We start from the raw sequence: 10,042 nt of genomic DNA, 5'->3' as shown, positions 1-10,042 counted from the left end.
TGTTCCCCTCAAACTGAGCCTCCAATCTTATCAGTAGTTCTTCCTCCTCTTTAGTCAAGCATCTTTTGTGGGCTCCTTGGTTGGAAGTCTCTTTTGGGTGGGAAAGCAACCCTTTCCTGATTTCTAATCAATAAATGTACCAATCTTTTGTGTTGTCCCAGAACAATTTTCATCTTGAAGTCCATGCTGCATTCCTCACATATCCACTCCCTGCCTGGAGCCATTTCTGCTGTTCCCCTGCATTTAGGAAAGTGACAAACAATACTATGATAATTACTCTACTCTTTTTCACATTGAGCACACTGAAAGCAAACCCTCCTTTTCCCATGGGTTACCCTCAGATGTTCAATCAAGCCCAACACACAGTTCACCTGGGTACCACAGCAAGGACAAAGTGGATTTTTTATCAGGAACAGTCACAGTAAGGATGTCTTCCAGTGTCTGTTCCTTGCAGTTCTCTGTCTGAGCTGGGGATGTCACCAGCTTGGTGTCGTTCTCTTGCTCAGCAGATGATGTTTCTGGTGTGCCCTCCATCTCACAATTGCTGTTTCTCTTCCCGTTGTCAAGCACAAACAATGCACAGTTCCTCAGAAGGCAGATCTTCAGTCCCACGCTTGGCCATGATGCAAGCTGTTCGTAGACCTCAGGCAGCCTGCTCAAGCCCTCCCAGCTTGTGGGAAAATGAACTCATTCAAAGTTATTCACTAAAAACTCTGATCTATAAAACCCCAAGTTCACCAGCATAGCCAAATCCATGGTCTGCCAAAATGGGGGGTTCTGATGGTAAACTTTTTGGCATTAGGTCTACCCAGTTTTTAGACAAGAGGTCTACCTGCTTTTTAGAAAATAAAGACATCAAATTTCCCTTACAAAATTGAAACAAATTGTCCACTTTAAAACCCTGGGACACCAAGGCTACCTAGTCACATTTAGAGGTTTGGTTTTAAAGTGGTTCTCCATTTTATGGATGTGGATAGTAAATATGCCATAATTTTAGGAGAGGTAGAATAAGAATGATAGTGGACCCCCAAGTATGTAGCAATCTTTTGCCCACTTTCAAAGTCTGATGTTGCAGTGTGATGTTGGAATTAAATCCCAATGCTCTGGAGCCAGGTTTTGGGCAAAAAGCCACACAGCTCTTACTGTAAATTTTTTTCAGGAGGATGAAATTTCAACAGGAGGGTGTTGAACTGGCCATCCCCAATGCCTCTGTGCTGGGGCAGAGATCATTTGGGTTACATTACACAGGGTATCCAGCAGGACCACGAGGAGGTGCAATCTGCACCAATGCCCAGTTTGTAAGTATACTCTCAAAAACTGCCTTAGGAGAGTCATAGTTGCTCCTGCCACTTGCCTGCACTTCATTGAATTTCTTCACTTTGACATTCAGAGCACTGGGCAGAAATCACATTGCATCAACACCCACCTCAGGCCTTTGTGATGCTTTGTTTTAATTAAACAGTCAGATTCCCCTGGTTTGCACCAGTTCTAAGCTGGCTGCTGGGTGCTGGCCCAGGTGGGGCACCGGCCCAGGGAACCCCCCTGGTGACCTTCCCCATGTGAACCACTCGGCCGACACCTTTTCACAGCAGTTGACAGCAGGACATGGAGCGACAGATATGGCTTGATGGTAGCCAGGGGTTCCACAGCAGCTGGGAGTCTCACAGCAGCCAGGCACAGCTTGGCAACAGGCACGGGCAGCTCCATAGCAGCCAGGAATGGCTCCTCAGCCAGGCACCCCCTTACAGTGCCAGGGCGCTCTCCCGCCGGGGCCGGGCACTGTCTCGCCGTGGCTGGGCACGGCTATAGGGGTGCTTTCAGTCACAGCAAAGCACAGAGAGGTGGTTCCACCGCAGGCAGAGATGGCTACAGGGGCAGCAGCATGGCACAGAGGAGCTGGAATCTCACAGGGGCCGGGCACTGCTTTTGAGATCTTAGCTGGTATGGCAGGCCTGGTGGAGGGGCAGCAAACCCCGCTCCATGGCCGGGCACTGTCCTGCAGGAGCAAGGCATCTCACAGTGGTGGCAGCTGGGTGCCTTGCAGCGGCTGCAGGGGCAAAGCGCCTCGCTGCTGCTACCAAGTGCTGCTTCCGGGGTTCCATCTGTGGCAGCAGGGCACAGCAGAGTGGCAGAGTGCCTGTTCAATGTGATTCTGCAGCATGACATCTCTCCACCCTCTGGATCAGCAGCAGCATGCTCCATTGACAACCCGTGCTGCTCTTGGGTGGTTGTGGCAGTTTCTGCCAGCACGGCAGAACAAGGGGCAGCAGAGGGCACAACAGCACAGCAGCCAGTGCTTTCAGGTGACTTGGCAGCCACGGCAGGGCACAGAGGGGCAGCAGGGTGCTCATTTAACACAGCCAGGCTGCTCGGGGCACCTCCAGCACTGGCCCCAGGGATGGCACACTCAGCTGACAGCGCCCTCCTGCCTGGGGCAGCGGCACGGCCCCGGGTGACCAGGGGACATCCTGCTGGGCAAACACCTCTGCCAAGGATGGCAGCACAGTCCTGGGGGCAGCAGGGCACACCCCGGGCAGGTCACCCTCACCTGGGGAGGCTCCACAGCTCTGCCTGGTGGCCTCCTGGTGGGCTGTGCCTTCTGCACTCATCCTCTTCCCTCGCTCACCCAGCACAGCATCTGCTCTCCCTGTGCCTTCCCCAGTGCCCTGCTTTCACCGTTAGCCTTGGTGGAGACCCAGTGAGTGCCCCAATTTTCCCCTCCTTGTCTTGTGACACTGCAGCTGTGGAAGCCCCACGTCCCTCTCTCTCTGACACCACAGCAGTGGCTGCCCCAACCTTCCCCTGTCTGTGATACCACAGTGTTGGCAGCCCCAAAGTTCTCCTCTCTATGACACTGCAGAGGTGGCCAGCCAAAGTTCTGCTCTCTATGGCAGCAACACAGTGGCAGTTCCAACATTCCCCTCTCTGTGACTCCTCAACATTTGCAGCCCCAGTGTCTCCCTGTCAGTGACACCCCAATGGTGGAAACCTCAGTGTTCCCCTCTTGGTGACATGACAACAGTGGCAATACCAATGTCCCCCTGTCTATGACACCAAAGCAATTGCAACCCCAGTGTTTCCCTCTCTGTGACACGACAGAGGTGGCAGCGCCAAATACTCTCCTGTCTGTGACACCACAGCAGTGACTCCCCCAACATTCCCCTCTCTGTGATACCACTGCATTGGCAGTCCCAACATTGACTTCTCTGTGACACCACAGCTGTGGCAGTCCCGTTGTCCCAGTCTCTGTGACACCACAGCGGTTGCTGCCCGAACGTTCCCCTCTCTATGACACTGCAGCTGTGGCAGCAGCACTAGGACAGAAGCAGCAGCTGTGGAACAGCAGGAGTGCAGGGGAGGAGCAGAGAAGGAGCAGTGGAACAGTGGGAGATGAGCAGTGTTGGAGCAGCAGTGGAGCAGTGGTGCAGGAGCTGAGGAACCGTGCTGAAACAGCCCAGCACAGCTTTTGAGCAGCAGTGGAGTGAGCACGGAAAAGGTGGATATGTGGTGGCACAGGAACTACAGCCATGGAACAGTGGTGGCACAGGAGCTACAGCCATGGAACAGTGGTGGCACAGCCCCACAGCTGTGGAGCAGTGCCTGAGATGCCGAAGCTGCGGGACACAGAGCGGCTCCCAGCGCTGTGTCCTGCAGGAGCCGGCCCCGCACACACCAGAGCGATGCCCCTCAGGCTGAGCCAGAGCTGGGGGCAGAGGCAGGAATTGCTGCTGGGCTGTGGAAGGCGTGGATCAAGTGCATTTAATGGTGACCTGGGGATTTGATCCTGCTCATTGTGGCTGCTTTTATGCTGTTGGAACCATTCCAGTTCATGTGAAGTCATGAACTCAGGAGAAACTTGGGACAAAAGGAATCAAAGTGCCTTCTGTCCTGCTGTCTTGGTTTGGAAAGACAGGTGCCTGCTAAGGAAGGCAGGAGCCTCCCATGAAATGGAGAATGTAAACCTCCCTGCCTCTAAATTGCTATAAATTTTATACTAAGGGGCTCTCAGGCAAAAAATATGTGAGCAGGAAATAACAGTTATTTCATAGGGAAGAAAATAAAAGGATAAAATAAAGAATGCAGTAAACTAAAACAACTATGGCAGAGTCACAACACAACCTGACACCCTGTTGGTAAGGCTGTTGGTAGCAATCCAACTGGAAATGTGGCTGCAGTCCTCCTGGAGTGGCAGGTGTGGTTCTGTTAGAGCAGGGGTCCTGTAGAAAAGGGTGTAGTCTTTCTCTGAGGATCCAGTGGAAGAAGAGGCAGCTGCTGTTCCTCTGGGAAATCCAGGGGAGAAGCTGTGCTGCTATTCCAGAATCTCCAGATTCTGTCTGGCTAGAATGCTTAGCTGTTCCCTCTGGGCAGAGCATCTCCCAATGGGATGCTGTAGTTTGTCCCATCCCGGCTGTGTAATGGCCTGGAAAGGCTCTGGATGGCCTTGAGGCAGCCCGCGCTCCAAAGGACGAAAGGAGTCTTCAGGTTTTTCAGTTCTTCAGAGTTGTTTATTAATTCTTATCTACAATATTTTCTCCTGGCCCGACAGAGGTCCGCACAGCAAGCCAGCCATGGGCACACTGACTGCCCTCGGGGTGGTCGCTTATCTTTATACCAAAAACTACATGTAAGATATTTACCTTTTCTCCCCAATACCTTTAACCCTTATTGACAAGTGCACATTCAGTAAGAACCAATCTCAAAATGCCACCATCACCATCGAAGATGGATGACAAGAAGAAGAAGAAGAAGAAGAAGAAGAAGAAGAAGAAGAAGAAGAAGAGGACACGCGCTAATTCCTCCATCTTGTCTCCTAGAACCCCCCTGTACTGAAATTCCAAAACCTGTGTTTCACACTATAATTAATCTATCCTTTCACCTCTTATCCCCGTGTGATCCTCCCATCCTCATACAGCTGTTACGTCCTGTGCAGGATCAAAGTCTAGCCACCAAACACTTCTGGCAATGTTCCAGGACTTCCGAGCCCCCCAAGGGTTGTCTCGGTGACTCTGCACATCAGGAATGCTGTGCTGAGTTCCCACATCTCCCCCTTCTGTTTGCACTAAAAACACTTTTTTTGCTACCTGACTCATGGCACGTCTTAGACATGAAAAATGCACGGGATACCAAGTATGAGGACTAAGAGAATTATTAAGATATATAATGCTATCTTTAAAATTCCTCTCCATATGGGAGAGATATCAAGAAATCCTACCAGATCATCGATCCAAGATCCTTTGATCTCGCCAAGTTTATTTATGCTGTCTTTTATTTTTGAATATTTTCATGAATTGATCTTGAATGGTCTGAGAGATTCATGCAGCACATTCCTTCAAATTCTTCACACCCAAGTCCATGAGCAAGCAATAGATAATCGATCGCCGCTCTGTTTTGAAGAGTCGCCTGTCTCACACCACTGATGTCTTTTAACATGTCACTCAACGTGACAGACACAGATTGAGCATGTTTGCCTCAACCAACAACCCATGCGGTCGAGTTGAGTCAAGGCCACACCTGATGCTTCTTGAGGTGAGAAGATTGCTGTAGCAACTCTCATTGCCTTGTCCCAAGTGTATATTTTGTCATTGCAATCTGCCGCATAATGTTCCAATGATCTTTTTTATTTGTGCTTTTTCTCTCTTAGCGATTTCAAATCTGGCAACAACATTGAAATTTTCCCAATGCTGCATGGACCTCCCCTGGCATTAGCAGGAATGCCGTGCCAAATTCTGTCCCCGCAAATTAAAAACAAACCCCGTGGCAATTGCACTGGGACTTGGATTGATCCTCTGGCAGTTTTCTCTGTGTATTTACACCAAGCTGATGCATTTTTATAGAATTCATGATTGGGAGTCACATTGATAGTTTTGTTTGCCTTTGTGACATTTGGAGTTTCAAACTGCATGCAGAGCTCCATTGTCAAGGACCCAAAAATCTCCAATTCCTGAGGTTCTGTAGAAGCCACAGGAAGAAGATGTGTCCAAGCACACCACCCCTTCACAGGATCTTTAATGACCTGCGAGATGTTAACTGCGGAGTGCCCTGGAATTGGCCATTCGTCCACTGGCAATCCAACCATGCATACTGAAAATGGTCTCCCTGGCCTCGAATGTGTCAGGCAAATACTATCCAAATTCGCTGCTTGAGCTAAAGCCTCCCATACATTTTGTTTTGGTTGATTAATAGGTAAATTTTCCCCATTACCTATTGCAATGAATGAAAGAATGATGCACCTGAGCATCGTGAAGCTCATGACCTCACTTTCGTGCGAAATCATTGTTATGTTTTCACTCAAGACCCCAAAGGAAAAATCCCCAAAGTCTTTAGTTCTTTTTATTTCTCTTCCGAGTTGTCTTTTGCAGTCTGTCTTGACTTCTGCCTGAGTACTCATCTCTGTTTCTCAGATCAGCGTTCTCCTGTTCTCGCGTTCGGAATGGCTTTACGTGTCACGCAGACACCCACTTCAGACCTCGATCTGTGGAAACACAAGCGAAACCGTTGCCCCAAGTGATTAGTTGTAAAGGACCCTCTATTTGTCCTGTCTCTGGGTTTCTGATCAAAACTAAAGGATTTTCCCTTAGCTTTGCCTGTGTGCTGTTTAAAAAATGCCTCACGATTGGTGGATTAGGTTCTGTGAATGAACTATTTAGGAAATTCAACACATACAACGCCTTATTTAATTTCATGTGAGGTGTTGCCTCTGGCTCACCCCTTCTTTGTCTGTCCAGAAGGGATTTCAGGGTGTGATGTGTTCTTTCAATGATTGTCTGACCTGTGGGCGAATGTGGAATACCAAATGTATGTTTGACACCCCATCTTTTCAGGAATCTGTCAAGCACCCTGCCTGTATACGTTGGACCATTGTCTGTTTTTATCTCCTGAGGCACACCTAATGATGCGAATGCTTGCAGAAAATGTCGACAAGCATGGTCTGCCGTTTCCCCTGCATGTGCTGAAGCAAAGACTGCACCTGAGAATGTATCTACTGAAACATGAACATTTTTGAGCCTCCCAAAAGATGGATACTTTGTGACATCAGCTTGCCACAATTGAAGACTTTGCAATCCCCGCGGATTGACTGCTCTTGTAGAAGAAGGTGGCTGCAAAAGCTGACAGTCTGGACAAGCACTAATGATTTCCCTCGCCTGACTCTTTTTAAAACGAAAGGACTCCATCAGCGCCTGTGCATTCTGATGAAAGAACGCATGACTCAATCTTGCCTGCTCAAAAATGTCCGGCAGTGTTTGCGAAATGGGCATTGTCAACCTGTCTGCCCGAGCATTCCCTTCCGCTAAAAACCCCGGAAGTGTTGTGTGCGCTCTGATGTGAGTGATAAAATATTCTCTTTCCCTGCTCTCTAGCAATGTTTTTGAGCTCCCCAGATATGAGTATAAAACCTCATGACTGACTTCTTTCAAGAGCAAACCTTTCAATCGTTTGACCACACCCGCAACATATGTGGAATCTGTGACCAGATTGAGAGGTTGTTTGAACAACTGAAACACTTGGACACGTGGAGAGCCCAGGACCATCTTTACATCTGATTCCCAATCCCCTGTCATTGAGTTTCTCCACGTGATCACTGATTTGTGTGTCTTCCCTGAGCCATCAGTGAACACTATGATCCCGTCCAAAGGTTCTTCACTTATTCTTGGTTTCGCTCTGTAACATATTTGTGATTTCAGTATTCTATGCTGTGGAAAATGGAATGTGCAAATTCCCGGAAAAGCTAACAATGCGATTAACAAGTCTTTCGATTGTTGCAGTGCCCAATTGAAATAGTCTTGCTTCAGAGGTAATCTGATGACTGAGAATTCCCGTCCTGCCATTGTCAGCAACCTTGTTCTTGCCTTTATGATGATTTGTGCTGTCATCTCTAAATCTGTGAGAATTGTCTTTGAAGGCCTGTATGGTAGAAAAACCCACTCTATGATTATCAAAGAGTCTTTTTCTGATTCATCCCTTTGGAAGATCAAACCATGGAACTGCGTTTTCTTCCCCAGCACTGCCAACTGAAAAGGCAACATTGGAACAAATCGATGTGCCTGCCTTTTCTGTATCGCGTCTGTGACTTTCTCCAACTCTTTCTTCACTTCTTGCATGAGTGTCCTGGGAGATCGAATGTCTGTGTCTCCTCTCAAAAGATTGAGCAACACTGGAATGTCGCTGTTTATGATTCCCAAAACCGGCCTCATCCAGTTGATCTCTCCCAAAAGCTGTTGTAAATCATGAAAATTGCTGATCTTTGTGCTGATCTCCATTTTCTGAGGTTTTATTGTTCTCTCTGAAATCTTCCACCCTAGATATTTCCAAGGCGCAACCTCTTGAATCTTTGAAATGCTGATTTCCAGACGTGCCTTTTGTACTTCTGCGATCACACAGTCACGAGCTTCTTGCAGCTCCTGTTGTGTTGACGCTGCAATGAGCAAATCATCCATGTAATGAATGATCTTCACCTTCGGAAATTTCTTCCGCGCTGGTGCCAAAGCTCGTGCCACGTACCATTGACAGATCGTCGGAGAATTTTTCAGTCCTTGTGGAAGGACCACCCAATGGTACCGCTGCAGAGGCGTTTCCTTGTTGATACTTGGAACTGAAAAGGCAAATCTCGGAGCATCATCTGGATGGAGCGAAATATTGAAGAAACAATCCTTGAGGTCAATGACCACAAGCGGCCAATCTCTGGGAATCATTGAGACAGATGGAAGTCCCAGCTGAAGTGGTCCCATGTCTTCTATGACTTCACTGATCTTCCTGAGATCATGTAACAGCCTCCATTTGCCTGATAGCTTTTTCTTGATGACAAACACTGGAGAGTTCCAAGGGCTGTCTGTCGGCTTGATGTGTCCCTTCTGCAATTGTTCTTGGACGAGGTTTTTCAAAGCACTCAACTTTTTCCACTCAAGGGGCCACTGATCCACCCAAACTGGATCATCTGTTCTCCATGTCAACTAGAATGTGGCAAGTGCCGCAGTGACCCCTATTAAAAATCCACTTTGATCTTCGTACCCCATTGTGCCAAAAGGTCTCGACCCCAGACTGTGATCGGCTTTTGGACGACAAAAGGACGAATGATCGCTGTCTTGTCTCCTGGTCCCGTGACAATGACGGAATTCTCACTTTGCAGACACAGAGATGCTCCCCCTATGCCTGAGAGAGAACCCAAGGGCACAACCAAGCTCCAATTGCGTGGCCAAAAGATGTACGCTATTACTGTGACATCCACCCCTGTGTCGAGCATGCCTCTGATTGCTATCGTCCTGTCTCCACATGTCAATTGACACGTGAGTGTGGGTCGATCTCGACCTATGTGCTTTACCCATGTAGTATGTACGTCAACATGCTCCTTCATAGGAAACCCTTCCTCGTCAAAGATTGACATGACTTCTCCAACAGCGTATGGCAGCAAGGCGAAAGCTCTAGCAACCACAGTATTTTCCAACACAGAAAATGGTGGACGAAGCGCTCTTGTCAGAACTGTCAATTCTGTATTCTTGTCTGCAGAAACAACTGTAGGATAAACAATGAGTCCAAGGATGCTGCATTTGTCTTGTCCAGCTGTCAAGAAATCTTGTTTTTCGTATGAATCTCCGCGGATACCTGTTGGTATCTCTGCATGATTTTCGTCTAGAAAGCATACTAGTTTTGAAGCTGCCAATGCACACTGTGCCCCTGGTGGGAGGAGGTCTGGCTCGCTATGGAATCGACTGAGGGTTTTGCTGAGGGCGTCTGCTTGTCGCTCACTGATGATTGCCCTGTCTGCTCTTGTGTCACTGCCAATACTTGTGTCTGAGTGCATTGGCGATTTCCCGCGCTCCTTTTTCTGTTTCCCAGACACAGTAACGGATTTCCTTCCACGTCTGTCTGAGAATAACATTTTTTCACAGAGTGTCTTCCTCTTCCGCACCACGCACAAATTGGCCTTTCCGCTTTTTGTGCTGGCGCTGGTGTATGTGTTTGTGGACAATTCTTTCTCATGTGTCCAAACTCCCCACATTTGTAACACTGTCCTCCGGGGAAATTGCTCTTCTTCTGCATTGTTGCA

Source organism: Zonotrichia leucophrys, unplaced genomic scaffold (genome assembly GCF_028769735.1).
Source record: "Zonotrichia leucophrys gambelii isolate GWCS_2022_RI unplaced genomic scaffold, RI_Zleu_2.0 Scaffold_98_164418, whole genome shotgun sequence".
Classification (NCBI taxonomy): domain Eukaryota; kingdom Metazoa; phylum Chordata; class Aves; order Passeriformes; family Passerellidae; genus Zonotrichia; species Zonotrichia leucophrys.
This window is presented reverse-complemented; position numbering follows the sequence as displayed.